Raw genomic sequence first — 17217 nt, forward strand, 5'->3', positions numbered from 1 at the left:
GAAAACACTCGTTTGCATTTACCAAAGCAGGAGATTCTAAAAGCACAGTCACTTTGTGCACGTGCAAAAGTGCACAGACATGTACACACACAGGTATACACACCGCAAATATAAACAAGCATAATTCTGCTGTGCACTTCCAGAGCTTCTGGTCTGAAGTTGAACATGAATTTTCCCATGTATTTGTCTTCTTTACACTGTCTTCATTGCAGTGATTTGATTTGCTTAGAGCAACAAACAACACATGGGGTAGGGAGGGAAATAAGCAATTGTCTTTACGTTTTGCCTATATATATACCATTAGCTCCCCAGAAAACATGACTCACCAGCAGCAGGTGTCCTGCTGTTATGTTAGGCAGATTAGTAATGATAGGGAGGGGGCTGCTCTCCCTACATGGCATCCCAGAGGGAGGCTAAAAATAGCTCAGACTCACAGCAAAGTAAAAGTATTTGTGGGCTTTGAACGAAGTCTGCTTCTGAAGGTAAGAATCAGAGCTGATCTGTTTAATCTGCCATTCCTTTTTTTTTTTTTTTTAATAAATTCCTGCATGAAGCTTGCCTTGGCAGCTGATTGGCAAATGTTATTTGGCACAAGGCTGGGAGTTTGGAGTTATAAACAGCTGTCTTCCGTGTTTATGAAAACAGGGTGGGGATTGACCAGTTAGAAATCAGTGTAAAGGCATTTGTAGTCGAGGCAGAGGCAACGGGGAATGTGTTAGAAATAGTTGCCTTTTTTTCCCTCCCTTTTTCCCTCTGTCTCAGTTGTTAGAGAATCTGAATGGCATATGAGCAATCCCAGCATGTGACTCTGCTCTGAGGAGCAGCAGAGCTATTGCTGGTAGTTACTCCCACCATGAAACAAGTCCAGTAAGCAAAGTTGCCTGCAAAGTTATTGTAGCAGCGGAATATGAGAAGAGAGGAGCTGTTTGTATTTCTAAGTGAAAATCAGGGTGCTACGTGTGCTCCCTGGGAGTGTGGCTGAGGAGATTTTTCAGCTTTGCTGCTCACTCAGACATATTGCTGCTCTATACTCAGACATATTGATGGGTAGACAACTGGCCAAAAGGAAAATATTGCTTTTCAGAGGAAAATCATGGAGGATAATGAAATGTATATTATATTTACATGTGCATATCCACATCTGCACCTGTGCATGCAGATCCCAAGCTGCTGGACTGCAGGAAAGCCCCCCAAGCTTTGCATTGAGCCACTGCCTCCGTGGCTTTGTGCAGCACAGAAATGGAGTTGTAAGGGCTGAAAAATGAGATACAAGGGCTGCTCGTTACACCAGAATAACCTCACGGGCCGTGATGGATTTCCCCTGGCTTTTTCGAGTGGCATTGCCAGTATTGATAACAAGCAACTTCGGTGTTGTGGAAATGGGATAAAAATCTGACAGCCCAGCACAGGGAGGGTCTGAGGACAGCGCTGTGTGTCACACACAGGTGTGACACAGGTGGGCATCCTCACCCAGAGCTCCCATCCCCTGACTCCAAGCCCCCAGGGGATAAGGATTTTCTGTGTGTGTCTCCTTCTCTGCCCTCATTTAGTACTGATTTTGGCAGATGAGTTCCAGAGGGGTGGGCATGCCCAAGAGCCTGGCTGTGGTGGTGTGGGGTGGAGTTGGCACTTGGTCCATTGTGGGGATCCCACTGCCTGAACCCCTGCTCAGGTGTAGGTAGGATCCACCCACCCCTGTAGGTGTTGGGGCCCATCAGAGCCATCCCCAAGATACCTGGGCTGTCCCTTGACTCAGTGCTGATTCCTGGCTGGGCCAGTAGCTCCCTTGGCTGCTATGGGGGAGATGGCAGAAGCAATCTAATTTTAGCTCCCTGATGTTGGGCCAGCTTCTCCTAAAATCAGCATCAATGGCAAAACCAACATTAATTTGAGTGGGAAAAGGACTGAACCCAAATGAATATCTGCTGGCCTTTGTAATTATCTTTATTAGCTGATAGGGAAGGATGACCTTATTCACTCACTGCATTTCTACGGCTGCCTGGCTGTGCTCCAGTGATGCACCAGCCTGTGAGCAGACGGGCTGGGAGAGTGGGATGGGAGTGCTGTGTTCCTGCACGAGGGGCTGTAATTCACTGTCATCCCCAAATGATTAAATCCTGCTTACTTCGAACTGGCAGGTAATGGGACGACACCCACAAATATGGTGGGTAGGATTTAGCTCCAGGTGCTTGTTGAAAAACTTTTCCTATCAAAGTTGAAAATCCTGATCCCTGTGAGAAGACCACGTAGGGTTTGTTCAGTGTTAAACATTGCATTTTTTGACCGGTAAGAAGAGTGAAAATTGAAGAAAGCAGCTGAGAAGCACAAGAGGACAGGTCAGCGCTGCTAAGTGCTGGGGATGTACATAAACTATAAGACAAATCCTACTTGGCAACACAGAGAATCTGCTGGGATTGGCAGTCTGGAAACTGTTCCACAATAACTGCTTTCTTTTCCAGTAAAGCAAAGTATTGATGAGGATGAGCAGAAAGGATCGGTCTTGATGGAGCTCTGCAGGGTGTTTTATCACACTGCTTAGTTCAAATGGTCACAGTTGATATTCATGTGGTTTTCTCTGCTGAGCAAACTGGATATGACAGAAGACAATATAATTTGGGGCTTTTTTTTTTTCTTTCTCTCCTTCTGAAAATGAATTGCTACATGCGATTTCATATGCTCACACTTGCATATTTATGGGGCGTGCCAAAATCTCATTTCCATTGTGCCAGCTCCTGTTTAGCACAGACTTAATTCCGCAACTTTTAAATAATTCTCTTGACAAAATAATATTATGGCATATTGAAACAAAGCAGACATTTCAATAGGAGCATGCTGAAAGCATCCTTCCTGAAAGCACACAACAGTGATGTCCCAGTGATACCCCAATGAACAATTAAAGCAAGGTAGGCCTAAAATGCCACAGAAATGTAATGTTGGTCCTGACCCTTCCATGGGTTCTCCAATGCCCTTGGATCTCCCTATTTGCTATTAGACTGAGCATAAAATATTTGCATTTGAGAGGTCTTTCTAGCTTGTTTATTCCCCTTAATTCTTCACAAGGACATCAAGATGCAAACTATGCCAGGCAAGCTCATGGGAAGGAGGCCACCACGGTGGTGGATGCTGTCAGTAATCCTCCTGCAAGGACTGTAGCAATTCCTTGGGCTGGTCTTTCGCTGGCCATCTGCTTTGCATTCCCTGGTGGTACTTGGGTTTGGATCTCCGGTTTGTTTGTCATTTCAGTCTCCCACTTTATTATTTCCAGAGCCAAGTGAACCGCTGCCAAAGCCAATGCAATGAGATTGCATTGTGAGCTTTGTGACATGGTATACTTTTCTTTTTATCTTGGAGCCTCAGCTCCTGGAATTAGTTGATTATGTTAGAATCCGAGCATTCATTTAAAACAGAAAAAGAAAAAAAGAGTGGATCTCTGCTCCTCAAGGACCAAGGAAAAAGCTTGAAAAAAAGGATCTCTGCAGACTTAGCAATCACAGGCCAAATGAAAAGAGGCTTTTTTTTTTTTTCCTCTCGACATCAGACTGTTTTACAGACAATCATCCTATTTCTGAGTCTCTCACTCACAGTTTTTGAGTTCTGGGTGCTGGCAAACCTGAGTAGCAGCTGTTCCTTTCTAAAGGCAGGGAAAATAAGTAATCTCCATCAGGAGCAGTTATTTTATCTTTGCCTGTGCTGCATTTCCCTCTGCCCTTGCAGCCCACTCCTGCCAGTGGTCAGCTCTGCAATGGGAACCCTTTGCAGCAACTCCAAGCACCTCTTACACCCTAGTAAGCCCCAGTGAGGCATGGAGGGACAAGAGTTTGTGTTAACCAGGACTGTGAGGTCAGGAGCAGCAGCTGCTGCTGTCACTGACCCCATAGCTCTGAATAATCTTAGCTATGGCTGTACGTGGCACATCTGAAATGTGATTAGGGCTTGCCACTTCTGGGGGACAGACTGTCACTCTCTCCATGGCTTGGGGATATATTTGGGATAAAACTACTAGTGCTGGGAAGGATTCATAATTTATATTTGCTTAGTGCACCATTTTCCTACTTTTATTTTTCTGTGGGAAAAGAGAGGACACATAAGACTGATTTTACCAAAATACGTTTGTTGGTCTGGATTTTTCATCACTGTGGGCTGAGGCCTTAGGGAAACATATTTTTTTTATTGCTTTTTTCCGGTAACTAAATGGAATTAGCATTCTCTGCCATTGCTGGCCAACTGGATCCACTTGCAAATCAGTGCAAGCAAAGGACAACATCAGTAATGAAGTACTAAAAAAGGAAAGTACTAAAATTAAAAGAATAACAGAAAAGAAAATAAAGACCCATAGGTCAGATTTGTTGCTTGACTAACTTTATAAAATTTACAGTGCTTGATACTTGCCAGTTTTGCTGATGTGCTTTTGTTTTCTCTTGGTCTGTCAAATTTCTTCAGTACTTTTTTTTTTAAATCTGGAGACAAGATGAACGTGGAAATTTTGCATATAATGTACAACAGGTGGAAAGAGTGCATGTGTAGGGTTATGGGGTGTAACCCCCATCCTTTAGTTGGGAACAGATTTTTATGGACCTTCAGTGAACCAAACCTGGCACTTCATTGGAATTTTAAAGGAAGGGAGAGTCCCAGGATCATGGAGGGAAGGAAAGAGCAGCAAGTGGGCATGTGATGGAAAGTTCTCCTTGAACACAAGTACAACCTGTCCTGGCAACCAGCAGTCAGTAGCTACTGAGCATATTGCAAACTCTTTCCACCTCAATACTGAGTAAGATGTAGAAGGAAAGTGTTCATTGCCATCTGCTAAAACCAAAGCATTTCCATATGGTTGTGAAACAACCAACTTTTTAGAGTAGGAAAAAACCATTTCCACTGATCCCCTCTCCAACACATGGAACTGGAAGGGAACAGGAGCTGTGCTCCTGCTGGAGCCTTTGTACCACACTGGGTGGCCACTGTGCCACTTGCCTGCTGGTCACAGTCTCCTCTGCTAAAAGGCTTTGGTAGGGGGACAGATGGAGAAAAAATGAGATGGAGGAAAAAAATCAATTTAAAAAGAGGGAAGAGAAAAAGCAGTGTCCAGAGAAGGGCAGTGAAGCTGGTGAAGGGTCAGGAGCACAAGTCTTATGAGGAGCTGGGGGTGTTTGGCTCAGAGAAAAGGAGGTTCACAGCAGATGTTACTGATTTCTACAACTACCTGAAAGGAGGCTGTAGCCAGGTAGGGGTTTGGCCTCATCTCCCAAGGAACAAGCAGTAAGAAGAAACAGCCTCAAGCTGCAAATGGGCAAGTTTGATAGGATATTAGGAAAAAAATTATTCACAGAATGGATTGTCAAGCACTGGAACAGATTGCCCAGGGAAGTGGCGGGGTCAGCATCCCTGGAAGTATTTAAGTGATGTGCAGATGTGGTACTCAGAGACATGGTCTAGCGGCAGGCTTGGCAGTGCTGGGAGAGTGGTTGGATTCGATGTTCTTGATCCTAAAGGTCTTTTCCAACTGGAACGACTCTGTGATGCTACAAAACGCGGGGGGGAATGGGGGTTGTGGTTGAAAAGGGAAAGGAGGCGCAGGAAAAAGGGAAAAGGGGTCAGGAAAAAACGGAAAGGGGAGCAGGAAGAAGGGAAAAGGGGCGCAGGAAAGGGGGTGCAGGGGAAAAAAGGGAAAGGGAGGCAGGAAAAGATAAAAGGCAGACAGGAAAAGGGAAAGGGGCGCAGGAAAAAGGGCGATGGGAAAATGGGATGGAATGGCGAGAAGCGAAGAACTGAGGAAAGAGAAGAACAGTGAGATGAAAAGGGAGAAAAGGGATAAAAGTGGGGTGAAAGAAAAACGGAATACAAGGGGCTGGGGGGGTTAAGAGGAGGCAAGAAAGCCACGCGAGGAGGCAGGGCGCTCCCGCCGCGCTGTCCCTTGCCGTGTCAGTTTCGGTGCCGGTGCCGGTTGCGGTGCGGTGCGGCCGGGGCGGGCGGGGCTCAGCAGGGCCGGGCCGGGCCGGGCGGGCTCAGCTCGGCCGCCCCGCCTCTCCTCTCCCCTCCTCTCCGCGCCCCCCCGCGGGCCGGGGCGCAGCGGCCTCGTGTCGGGGGCGGCGCGGCTGCTGCGCCGCGGCTCGAGCAGCGCCGCGCCCCCGCTGCCGGAGCAGCCGCTCCGCCGCCGGCCCCGCGCTCCGCCGGCATGATCTCCTGAGGGGCCGAGCCCGCCCGCGCCCCCGCCCCGGTGAGTGCCGCCGCGGGCCGGCCGGCGCTGCCCGGCGCCGCGCTCGCACTTGGCGGAGTTTCGGGCTCTGCCCTCGGCGGGGGGACGCGGCCCTCTGAGGGCTCCCCGGCCGGCGGCGGTCGCGGTGCTCCCCGCGCGTCCCTCCTTCGCATCGCGGCGCTCCTCAGCATCCCTCCTTCCCTCGCGGCGCGGCGGCTCCGCGTTCGCATTCCCGGAGGGAAAAGTGTCTCTCGGCAGCTGCCCGGCCCTCCGGAAGGCTCGGCCGAGCTTTGCGGGGGATGCTCGGTGTGTGAGCGGGAGAGGCTCCCGCGGGGAAGGGGCTCCGGGAAGTGACCCCGGGGCTGGGGCTGCATGCGGGGCTGCCGGGCCGAGCGCTGTGCGGGGGGAATGCGGGCAGGGCTGGGGCAGCTGCGAGCAGCAGGTGAAAGCGGGCACGGATCGGGCTGAATCAGGGAGAAGCTGTGCGAGCCGCGGGGGATGCGGCGGGGATCGCGGGCCAACAGGTGCAGCGGTGCCGTGGAGCTCCGAGCCCCGCGGAGCTCCACGGGACCGCCCGGGCTCGGAGCTGCCGGCAGGTCCTGCTGCTCGCCCCGGAGCGGTGAGAGCACTGCGCGATGCGAGCTCGGAGGTGCGAGGTGCTGCTCACAGGTGAGACTGAAGCTCCACTGCTTCCTGCGTGGATCGGTGTTTTGCCCCTGTTGGGAAAATGTTTCCAGTAATGCGAACTTTGAAAGAAAAGTAAGGGGTTTTCAGTGAGAGGGTCCCTTCCCCGGGTGTTGCAGAATTTCACAGGGTTGCTGATTGTTGACGATGCACTTTGCTTTTTGGTGGTCTTCTTAGGGAGTAGCTATTGTAGAAGATGCCTTTTGATCTGCAGTATTAAGAATGTTTGTTGGAGTGTCTTTGCTTTAGCATTTGTAAATTTCAGTATAACGTGTGAAAGGAAAAAAAGTCTGTTATAAATATATATCAGACTATGAAAGGGTATAAAGCTCATGGAGCTAAGTGCTTCTTGTTAATTCAACTTCTAAAACAGCTTCTCCCTGGGCAGTAATTCACATTTTTCAAGGGGAGAAAGGATGGGTGAAATTGAATTGTTCAAATTAAGTCAAAATGAATTGCTTAATATTCAGAGGAGTTGATAAATGAACCATTAAATCAACACTTGCATAGCGTTTCACTGAAAAGAAAAATGAACAACTCTCCATTGTGCGCTGGGCAGAATAGGTCAGCCAGTGACGTTGCTACATCAGTGTGCTGAGCTGAGTCCTCCTCCTGCTAGCAGATGTGTTTGCTTGGTGACATTCCCTGGGCATGGGGACGAGCTCTTGTGCCCTGTGTGATGAGGAGCAGCATCTGCTGTAAGCGACCGTAATCGTCCCAGCCTCATCTCGAAGGAGAGAAATCTTCGTTAGGTTTCATTTGGCATAAATTAGCATAATTTTATTGACTTCTCGTGTTGATGTATATCTGTTGAGAATCCACTCGTGTATTTCAAGCTGTGTTTTTGTTTTGTTCCTCCCCCCTCCAAGGAACAGCTATATTTTTGAATGCCAGTTTGAGGAAGAAATTATACTGATAAATGGAAAAAATAAGGGTCATTATTTTGAAAGGAGGCTGACAAGATTCCTTGTAGTAAAAGCTGTTTTCAGAGCATCACCTCTCAGCAATACAGAGTGTGAGCCTGGCTTGCAAACCCTTTGATTAGCAGAAGTACAACTGTTGCAATAATCTTCTTGCCACAGAAAAATTACCTTTGTCTTTGCCCCTTGAAGTCCTTGAAATTGTTGTGTTGGAATGCACTGAGGATGTTGACTGTGTCCTTATTGTGCCTTCTGGAAACTTCCAACACTTGGAAGAGTCATGAATTGTATTCCCCTTTTGTTTTTCAGTTGCACCTCTTTGCTTTGCAGGTAGCTTAGAATAGCTAATTTTTGCTCAAAGCTTTTAAAACTGAAGAAATGACAGCTCTTTTGGTTTGTGCATGTAAACTGAGTATTACAAAGGGGAAATTATGGAGTGGGTTGTTGGTTGTTTTTTTATTTTTTTTTAAATGCTCAGAGACACAGTTTATCCAGGCTCCAGCTGAAAGTGGGATTGTTAATGGCCTTGTGACTTGAGAAAGCTCCCTGGTCATTTGGCCAAGAGAGAGAACTGGTGTGCAGAGGGGCAGGGGCATTTATTCAGGTGTTTATAATTAAATAGAAGTGTGTTATATAATGTGGTCTGTTGCTATTTATTTTGGGTGATGTGTCTGGACCCACTACACCTGCACAGATCCTTTGGGTGATGGCTGATGAGGTGGGTGCAAGAAGAGATGCTTGAAGGCATGGGGAGCTTTATATCACCTGTGATGGAGCAGATGGACAAGTAGGTGTGTTTTGCTCATGGGAGAGGAGGTTCTGGATCTGGAAATGCCTTTAGATAGTGCCTGATGGTGGTGTGCATTTTTCAGATGTTTTGCTGTTCTTAAAGGCCAGGGTAGCTGCAGGTATTTTTGTGCACCAGCAGTGCTGGGTTTAGAGTTGTTTTCATTTGCTTCTAATCGTCCTCAGGAAGAAAAGAAGTAAAAAAGTTTTTCTGAAAATCTATTGTGCCTTGTAAGGTTATCCTGCTGCTTTCTGTTTCCTTGCTTGCTATTTTTCTCCGAAATCATAATGCATTTCTTTAGTTCTTTTGATAAAGACTTTAACTCAAGCTTACTGGAAAATGGTCACTCTATGCTGAGAGAGTGCTGGCATCTTATTGACTTACTTTGGGAATACTGGAGAAAAACATACAAGATTCACTTGCATTGATTAAATCCTCCAGGGCAATCTTCTAGCACTGCAGTTCTCTAGGTGAAAAATTAACTTTCTTCATTGTCTGCTCCTGCTTTTATTTCATTTATGTGCATCCCAGGCTCTGTTACCAGTTTACGTCAAGCCCCTTAGGTGTGCTTGGAGTGGGAAGTGTCTCAGGGTAAAAGCTCACACACACTATCACTTTGAGTCTGTTTGTCCCTGGCCACCAGCAGGTGCCTCGATCCTGTCAGCCCCACAACAGTCCCAGAGGATTTGCACCAACCCATGGTTCCTTCACCCGTGAAATATCTCCTGAGTGATTGTAAAAAAAAATAACTAACAGCTACCTTGATGCTTTTCCAGAGGTTTTGGCAAGATAGCGCTTTAGGTGCAGCTTAATGACAAACTTTGATTTATGAGGTAACTGAAAATGTTTGTTTTGTTGGATGTGGAGTGAAAGCATAGGAGCTTTCTGCATTTCTGCGGCGTTCCCAGCACAACGTACAGCTAGCAGCTTGTCTCTCATTGATTTTAATAACAGATTTCTGCTGAATATGCCTGGAGTAGTTTGAAAACATATTAACTTTTTTGGGGGCAGTAGGTTACTAAACACCATAAAGAACTTTGCAATGTCTGTTTAGATAACCTTGAGAAATCTTAGATTTTAGCTATTTTTTACATTCTCCCCCTGCCTGGGTTTAAGATAGATCCTATGGGAAGACTGCTGGTTTTTTTCATTTTGAGTCTAAATATTTAAGAGAAACAAAAGTATGCTTTCCCTCACCCACTGGCCAAGGGCTGCTATGACTCCTGTGTGTTTTCCCTCTGAATTCTTTGCCTTCTTCCTCTCTAGCTCCATCAGCTGCTCTCAGTAACAAGTCACGTCAGGTGAGCTGTATCTGACTTGTTTGGAAATGGTTCAAAAGGATCCCATTGACATTACCAGGCAATGGGTCATGCTTGAAATCTTGCCATTCTGGTGTTAAGCCTTTTCTTTTTTCTTTTCTTCACCTGCACCTTGATTTCTGACATATTTGTAGCTGCTGTTCCTTTGAATTTGGATAGAGCTGGGGAAAAGGGATGTGGTATTGGGTTGCTTTTCTCTTTTTTTTGTCTTTGAGAAATAGGGAATCTTATTTTTCACTAAAAATGGAGCCCTAGGGTGATTATCTGCTCTTCTGCTTAGCAAGGAAGGATAGTGTTCCTTATGGAGGTGAAAATTTTGTAAAATCTCAGGATCACCACTCAGCTTAACCCTAGTATCTGATAGGGATATTGGAGTTCTACTGTTTTTATTTTATTTTAATGATGCTTTTAAGATTGTGATGCTGCACAGAAAACTCCCTGAATCTAATGCATTGTGAAGTGCTAAGCTGGAAGTATTGTGTTATGGCAATATACCTATTATTTCCCCTCTTGTCCCAAGGGCACTGTGGGGTTTGTCAGGTTGGGTGCTGGAGAATTCCCATGAATTCAGAAGAGCAGTGCTGGGATCACATCCAGGGATATGTTTCCCACTGCTGGGATGAGCCAAGATTTGCTGTGATTGCCCCAGCAGATGAAATGCTGCCGTAGTAGTTTCACCTGTTCCTTTCATAGAAGCCATGTGAACTGTTAGTCTCATTTCTTCTTTGGCAGTGTGGCAGCAAGGGGAAACCTTTTAATTAAAATCCTTCCTGCCTTCTCCAGGGGTTTCCCTGGTCGGTCACCAGCTGAGGTTTGGTTTCCTCACGTCAGCAGATAATTTCACCAGCCCTGAGTCAAGCCATGGTGTCAGCAGCCCCAGCCCGACTCCGTGCACATCTCTGTGGGCAAGGAGGAAGCAGGAGGCTGAACACATCTCTGTGCCTTTCTTACCTTTTTCTGCTGTTAGCCTGAGAAATAAAGTTTGTTCCTGTGTTATCCTGACACGACTGAAGAACTCTTGCTGCAGGCAGCTCTGTCACTCTCTGTAGTGCTTGGATTGCTCAGCAGAGGGAGAAGAGACCATAACGCTGAAGGCACCCAGAAACAGCCAGAGCCACATTTCTCTGACATACAGCAGGGAGAAGAGTCCCAAAGCCTCCCTCCCTGCTTGTTTTTTTTTTTTCCCTCTTCCCTTCTTGTTTTGAGGCTCAGAGCTAAGCTGTGATTTTTCACCTCTTGATCAAAAGTAGCTGCTTCAGTGTGTAGCTTAATGGACTATTTCAGATGGCAGACTAGGTGACTGTGATGGGAAAGATGAGTCCAAATCCAAGAAGCAGCATGCTTGAAAAATCTCATACATCCAAGCATTTTCTAAATATTCAGGAGCTTTCCTAAATATTTATGAAGAGATGCTGGAGTTGACCTTTAGCAACTGAAGCTTTACAACACATCCAGAGATGAACAAAACAAAACCAAACCCTTTGAATTAGTTGCAATTCAAGCAGCAAGTAATGCCCGTGACTCATCTCCAGGTCAGATTTTTAACTGTCGTAAATCAGTGCAGCTCCATTACCTTCCCAGGCAGTGTGCCAGTGCTGCCACTGGCTGGAGGGCTGGCCTGCTCTTTTTTGGGGGATGAAGTTTGAGCAGAAGATTGTGACAAAGTTGTGGGCTGTCGTTTGGTTTTGATTTTTTTTTTTTCTTTTTTTAGGATGGGAAAGATACTTGTTTCAAGAGCCAAACCTGTGCTGAGGCTATTAGACACCATGGCTCAGTAGACTTGCTCCCTTGTAGAGTTGTAGCATACTGTGAGGAAATCCAGGAGAATTAGACATTTGTTTTTTGTCAGAGATGTTGGTTTAATGTGATAAGAAAACAGCTGTTAAACCGGTGCCAGATAAAAGCAGGATGATGAAAGGGAAAAAAAAAAAAGATGGGAAGTTCCTGCAATTTGGTTGAACAAGTCAGTGTTGTGGAGACCTGGCTCATTGTGTGTCAAGGGTGATGTGATGTGCTTGGCTTTGGGGCTCTACTCTTCAGAGCAGAGAGTATTGGGCTCTTGCAGTGCTTGAATCAACGAGGTGCCATTTCCTGAGGGGGTTAGAAAGTGGAGCAGATCAAGCTGTTTGCCCTGCTGAAATGGAGCAAGCTCCAAACTTTCCCCTTCATGATCAAAGGGCATGACCTGACTGCACTGGGCACTTCCTAAATAATTGTGCTCTCTTAAAGCATGAGCCAAGAGTCCACAGAGGGTGATGATAAGGTTCTTAACTCTCTTTTAGATAGGGAAATGTGCCCAACAGGCAAATGTGGAATGTGCTATTAAGAAAGCAAAAGGAGCATTGTTGAGAGGTGCTGGTGACCCAGGGAGTACAGGTCAGGGGCTTTCCCATCTTCTGCACTGGCCTGTAAACCAAATTCAAACCAAGGCCAGCTCTGGGTTTAATTTCAACGTTCCTACTTTCCCTCCAAACCAGTTATGAAGGATCTGTGTTCCATCCCTGTTAGAGACCAGGCTCCATCCTTGTTTCCAGCCAAACCGTGCCAGGCTCTACTTTATGGGCTTCTTGTCCTGGCTGTGCCCTGCTTGGGGCAGGCAGAGGGGTGACCAGATGGAGCTGATGCTGTTCCCCAGCACAGGAATCACCTCTCTCCTGAGCAGAGCTTGTCTCTGTGGATAATGAGCTCTGCTTCACTCGGGACTGAGTTGCTGCTGGAGGGATCAGAGCGAAGCACAAATGAGGATGCAGCACTGGGCACTTCCTACAGCCTCTTTTCTACATAGCAAGCAGCTAATTAACTGAGAGCCTCTCTGAGCTATTGGGCTGCTGCTGGCCTAGCTTCCTGGGGAGGAATCTTGTGCAGTTTGTCTTGCTCCAGTAACTTTTTGAAGTCTTTCAAGACTGTGCATTGCAGCAACGCCCAGCTTTTATTCTGACTTCTAGGCTTTTGCAAGTGTGACATCTGATAGTGGAATTGTTCATGTGCAAGCTCTATAGCCATGGCTTGGGGTATGAGAGCTTTTCCATGACTTGTAAAGGGACCTGCCAATGTCTCTGTTTATATTTGAAATAAAAGATTGTTTATGCAGAAAGCATAAATTTTCTTTTTGAGTGTCAGCATGGGCAGCCTCGCTCCTCTTGCAACTTATTTTATGGCTATAAGTGGGATGTAAGTGGATTTTCTGCCTTGTATGATATGTCTGAAGAAGGATAAAATTCACTGTTGTTACTGTCACGCTCAGGTAAAACAGTAACCCTGAATTTTAGCAGTTTTACCTTCTCAAGTTCACAGATACTGCAACTTTTTTTTTATTTTTTTTAGTGTACATGACTTCTCGAAGAAGTGAAGCCAAAATAAACTTTAAAGCAAGAATTCACTTATTTAACCTGACTAGTTTTTTTTCAGTGAGACCACAGAAGAATCATAGCCCTCACAGGGTACAGCTCAGTTTTCTGTTTACACATTGCTCCTGAAGAGCTGAATTATTTTGCAGTTTTTTTCACAGAGCTTGCACTAGTGGTTTGCAGAAAATCATTAGCTGTGTTACTGTTTCAGTATGGGCACTGGGAAATCCACTTTTATCTGTTCCTGCCTACCAGTGTGCTGCAAAAGGCTTGCCTTGCATCTAGTGAAACATGATTAATTTTGGGGGGGTAGTGATGAAACTGCAGTGCTTTGATAGTTAGATTATTTTATGCTCTGCCAGAAATGGATACTTAAAAGGAGATCTGAATGAGAGTTTCAAGAGGCAGTTACTGGTTTGGGTTAGCTAATATGGAAGAGGCCAATCCTGCTGCCACTTGTGTCAGTGAAAATACTGAGAGTGAAGTCAGGCATGCAGTAATTAATTACCTGCAGATGATGGTTTTTGAAGGTGTGAATAAAAGGTTTTATGTATTGGTTAAATTGTCTGAAAAATAAATCTGTTGGATATTTTTTTTTCCTGTTTTCTTTGTTTCCCTTCTTTCTGTCTGACAGCAGCAGCAGATCTCTTTGCCTGCTGAGCAACAGGTATTTCTAAATTCCTCTGCCAGGCTGATGTATCTGACAGATGTGGCATGGCCCTTGTGCAGGCTGTTGTTATACACCAGTGCATATTTAATTTCACCATTTGACAATAATCTTGAAGGTGGGTATTTTAGTGGTTTAGGGGAAAAGCACCTACCCACTGATTCCTGAGTGTTACAGTAATGAAGTTTTCTGGAAACAGGTATTTCCTGAAAGAGCTTCAGGAAGTCAGAGGTGAATGATTTTAAGTATCATGTTTAACAGTCGTCTTATTACTGACATGGAGGATATTATAGTTATTATAGTTGAGTCAGAAATCGAAAAATGATGCACTTAAACTTCTCCATTGTTCTTTTTTTTCAACAGCACTGTTATGAACTGCCTTCACTGAAAGATGGAAGGGGAATTAGTGCTTGTGAGGCTGAACTGGTATTTGTGGGAATAGTCAAATCTTTAGAAAAATAATACAAAGCATGGAAGCTTTGTAAATTGCAAAAGTGTTTTTTACATGATTTTGTGAATTAATAGTTTCTATGCAGGAATTTTCTCAGCTTTAGAATATCCAGCAAACCAGGATTTTCATAATTCGATTGTATTTTTGTTCACAGAGAAGAAGAGGCATTGAGAGATATTGGAGAGATTGAAGAACTAAGTCAGAAATTATTTCTGCAAATTTAACATCCTGGGCAGTTGGTAGTTACTCGTGACCATGGTTTGAAAAGCCATGGTGGGGGTGGAAATTATGCTTTCAAAGGTTGGCTCAGGAGGTGAATGTGCTGCTGATGTAACAGAGCAGCTGTCTCAGGTGACTGCTCCATCCTTGCCTGTTGTTTTCCCAGGAAAACAAGATTTGATTTTTAGGTGGGAAAAGGCTGTTTGATGATTAATGACACAAACCCCCTTGGTCTTCATGTACTTCTTGTACTAAACAAGAGTGTCCTTACAGGGATCAAAATACTTCTTTTTTGGCCCTTCAATTTCCTTCACTTACGAAGCTTCTGATCTGCTTGAATTTGGCTTTTCATCCAGTTTGGACCTGAATCTTTGGGTTGCAACAGCATAAATTGTCTAATGGACCCAGGGTGCTACAATCCAACCTAAGGCTATTACCTGGTGTTTCAGTGCTGTGCTTAGTACTCCCTATGTATACTCTTTATACACAAAAATTGCTTTTTTCCTCAGCTTGTGGAGGAAAAAGACAATGTGCAGCTTTTCAGATAGAAACAGAAAATGCAGTGTTGAGCTGAGCTCAGACCTGTCCTTTTTGGATGGCTCTGGAGGTGTTTTTTCTTTTCTAACTTATGAAGCAATTTGAGTCTAATCTACTCCATAATTTCAAGCCTTGTATGATATTTCCCATTTGTTACCCTAATAAGACCAAAGGTAAAATTTTATAGCACATTGTGAGCTGAATGGTCAACGTCTTATTAAATATCTTTGCTTCCAGGGCAGATGGAAATGAGAGAAGTCTCTTGTAGATCACAGCCCAATTAATACAATTTATCTAAACATGCTCTGGCTTATCCCACTAACACTTCACAGGAAAGTAGAAATTGTCCTTACTATGTGCTCTGCCTCACAAGGAAATAAGAATAATGCAGCTGGTCAGACAAAAAGTTCACATAGCCCAGCATCCTGTGTTATGGATCAGACCTGGGTGGGTTGGCTCTTCTTCAGGAGTCCCAGTTTACTCCTACTTGTGATGCATTCTTAGCAAAGTAAAGCTTTTTACTGTTCACAAATAATTTTGGTTTTCTGATCCATCAGAGCTGCATGTCTTCATGTGTTTTCTTTTAAAGATGAGATAAGCAGAAATAGATGCATTTTTAAAATGGAGATAAATAATGAGTTTCTGACATGGTATTTTGTATTTCAGCCTTGATACCTTTCCCTAGAAGTTCCAAAATTATTTGCTTATTATTTTTTGGTTGCTGCTGAGTTGTTGTTTCCAGATGTGTCTGTAGTGACTACATCTCTTTTCTGCATTAGAACAGCTAATTCAGAACCTGTCAATCTATGTAGATGCTAATACTCCTTTATTTCAGTGCAATATTTTGCATTTACTAACATTTAATTTATGCTATCATTTTGCTGTCCAATCACAGTGTCTCGAGGCTCTTCTGCAGCTTTCACGTCAGTTTTTGACTACTCTTAATTGTTGTGTTTTCTCAGTGTAGTTAGGCATTTCATGTCCTCCGTGCCCTCTTCTCAGACCAGTAATGGGTATTTGGACCAGTACAGGTCTTAGCACAGATACTGAGGTTGTTACAAATGATTACTACTTCCTTTATGTCCTTTTTCTTTTTTTTTGCAGTTGATGATCCATAAGATGCCCTTGCTTTCTATCCCACCATAGCCTACCTTTTTTAAGGCTTTTCTTAAGATTTCTTGAGACTCTTTGCTGAAGGGTTTGGGAAAAGCCCCATGTACTGTATCAGCCACCTGCATGTCCCTGCAGACCTTGTTCCCTTACTCACATGCTTTTTAACTCCATCAGTGGATTCTGACAGATTTGTTGTGCCTGACTGCTCTCTGCAAAATATCTGACTCTTCCCAGGTATATAATGCACCCACTCGTTCAATTCTTTATTATATTTTCTATGAACTGTTCTTGTATTGAACTTAAACTCAGTGGTCTGTATCTTTGAACATTTGGCTATTTTATGAAATGTTTAACTGTGGGAAGACAATGAAAGAAGTGGAGTATGTTTCGCATGATATTTTCTGGGTATTGTGGTTTTTTGGGGCTTTTCGTCTCACTCAGAACTGTAACATTTGTTGAGAGTTGTGGGGTCAGAGTCAGAAATTGTGGAAGTGATGCTTGGGCATCACTGACAAATCACCATGGCATTATCACGTTCTACTGCATGACACTGCCAAGTTTTACCATGAAAATTTTCAAAGCGGCGCCCTGGGGTTTACAAGATAGACTTTATCAATGGTAATAAGCTTTAATCTATTTATTGCAAGGAATAAATCAAACACTAGAACTAATGTTGACTGAAACCAAATGTTCTATTACAGTTTTAAGCCTTTCTTGTATATATAATTATCAAGACATAGGGCTGTCTGCATGCTCAGAAAAAGAACTTTAATTTCACATTTTAAAGGTTCCAGAAATAAATTTACAAGTTGAAAAGATACTTTTGTTTTACTTTCTACATCTGTGTTCATTGCTCTACAAAACCCTAACAGAATGCCATTACTGCAGGCTTCTGACGCCAGCATTTGTCACCAGCCTTGTATTGCAACTCTGTTTTATAGAAAATTTATGTCAGAAGCTTATCTATATTCTCAGCAGGAGAA

General features: G+C 44.5%; 1 protein-coding gene across 6 annotated transcripts in view; it reads left to right on the forward strand.

Annotated features, from left to right (window-relative positions):
* The first annotated feature begins 439 nt into the window (after nt 1-439).
* SGCD (sarcoglycan delta) overlaps nt 440-17217 on the forward strand; it is a 309325-nt gene continuing 292547 nt past the window's right edge. For 2 of the 6 annotated variants that reach the window (XM_085073811.1, XM_085073819.1), the window contains exon 1: nt 6070-6211. The gene's annotated coding sequence lies outside the window, so the exon portion shown is untranslated. Of the gene's footprint in view, nt 483-6069; nt 6212-6413; nt 6497-6640; nt 6860-17217 lie in introns of those variants that run through there. The other 4 variants (XM_085073813.1, XM_085073812.1, XM_085073817.1 and 1 more) reach the window with 4 other exon arrangements.

The sequence above is a fragment of the Lichenostomus cassidix genome, chromosome 13 (genome assembly GCF_008360975.1).
Source record: "Lichenostomus cassidix isolate B80296 chromosome 13, HeHo_3.0, whole genome shotgun sequence".
NCBI classification, from domain to species: Eukaryota; Metazoa; Chordata; class Aves; order Passeriformes; family Meliphagidae; genus Lichenostomus; species Lichenostomus cassidix.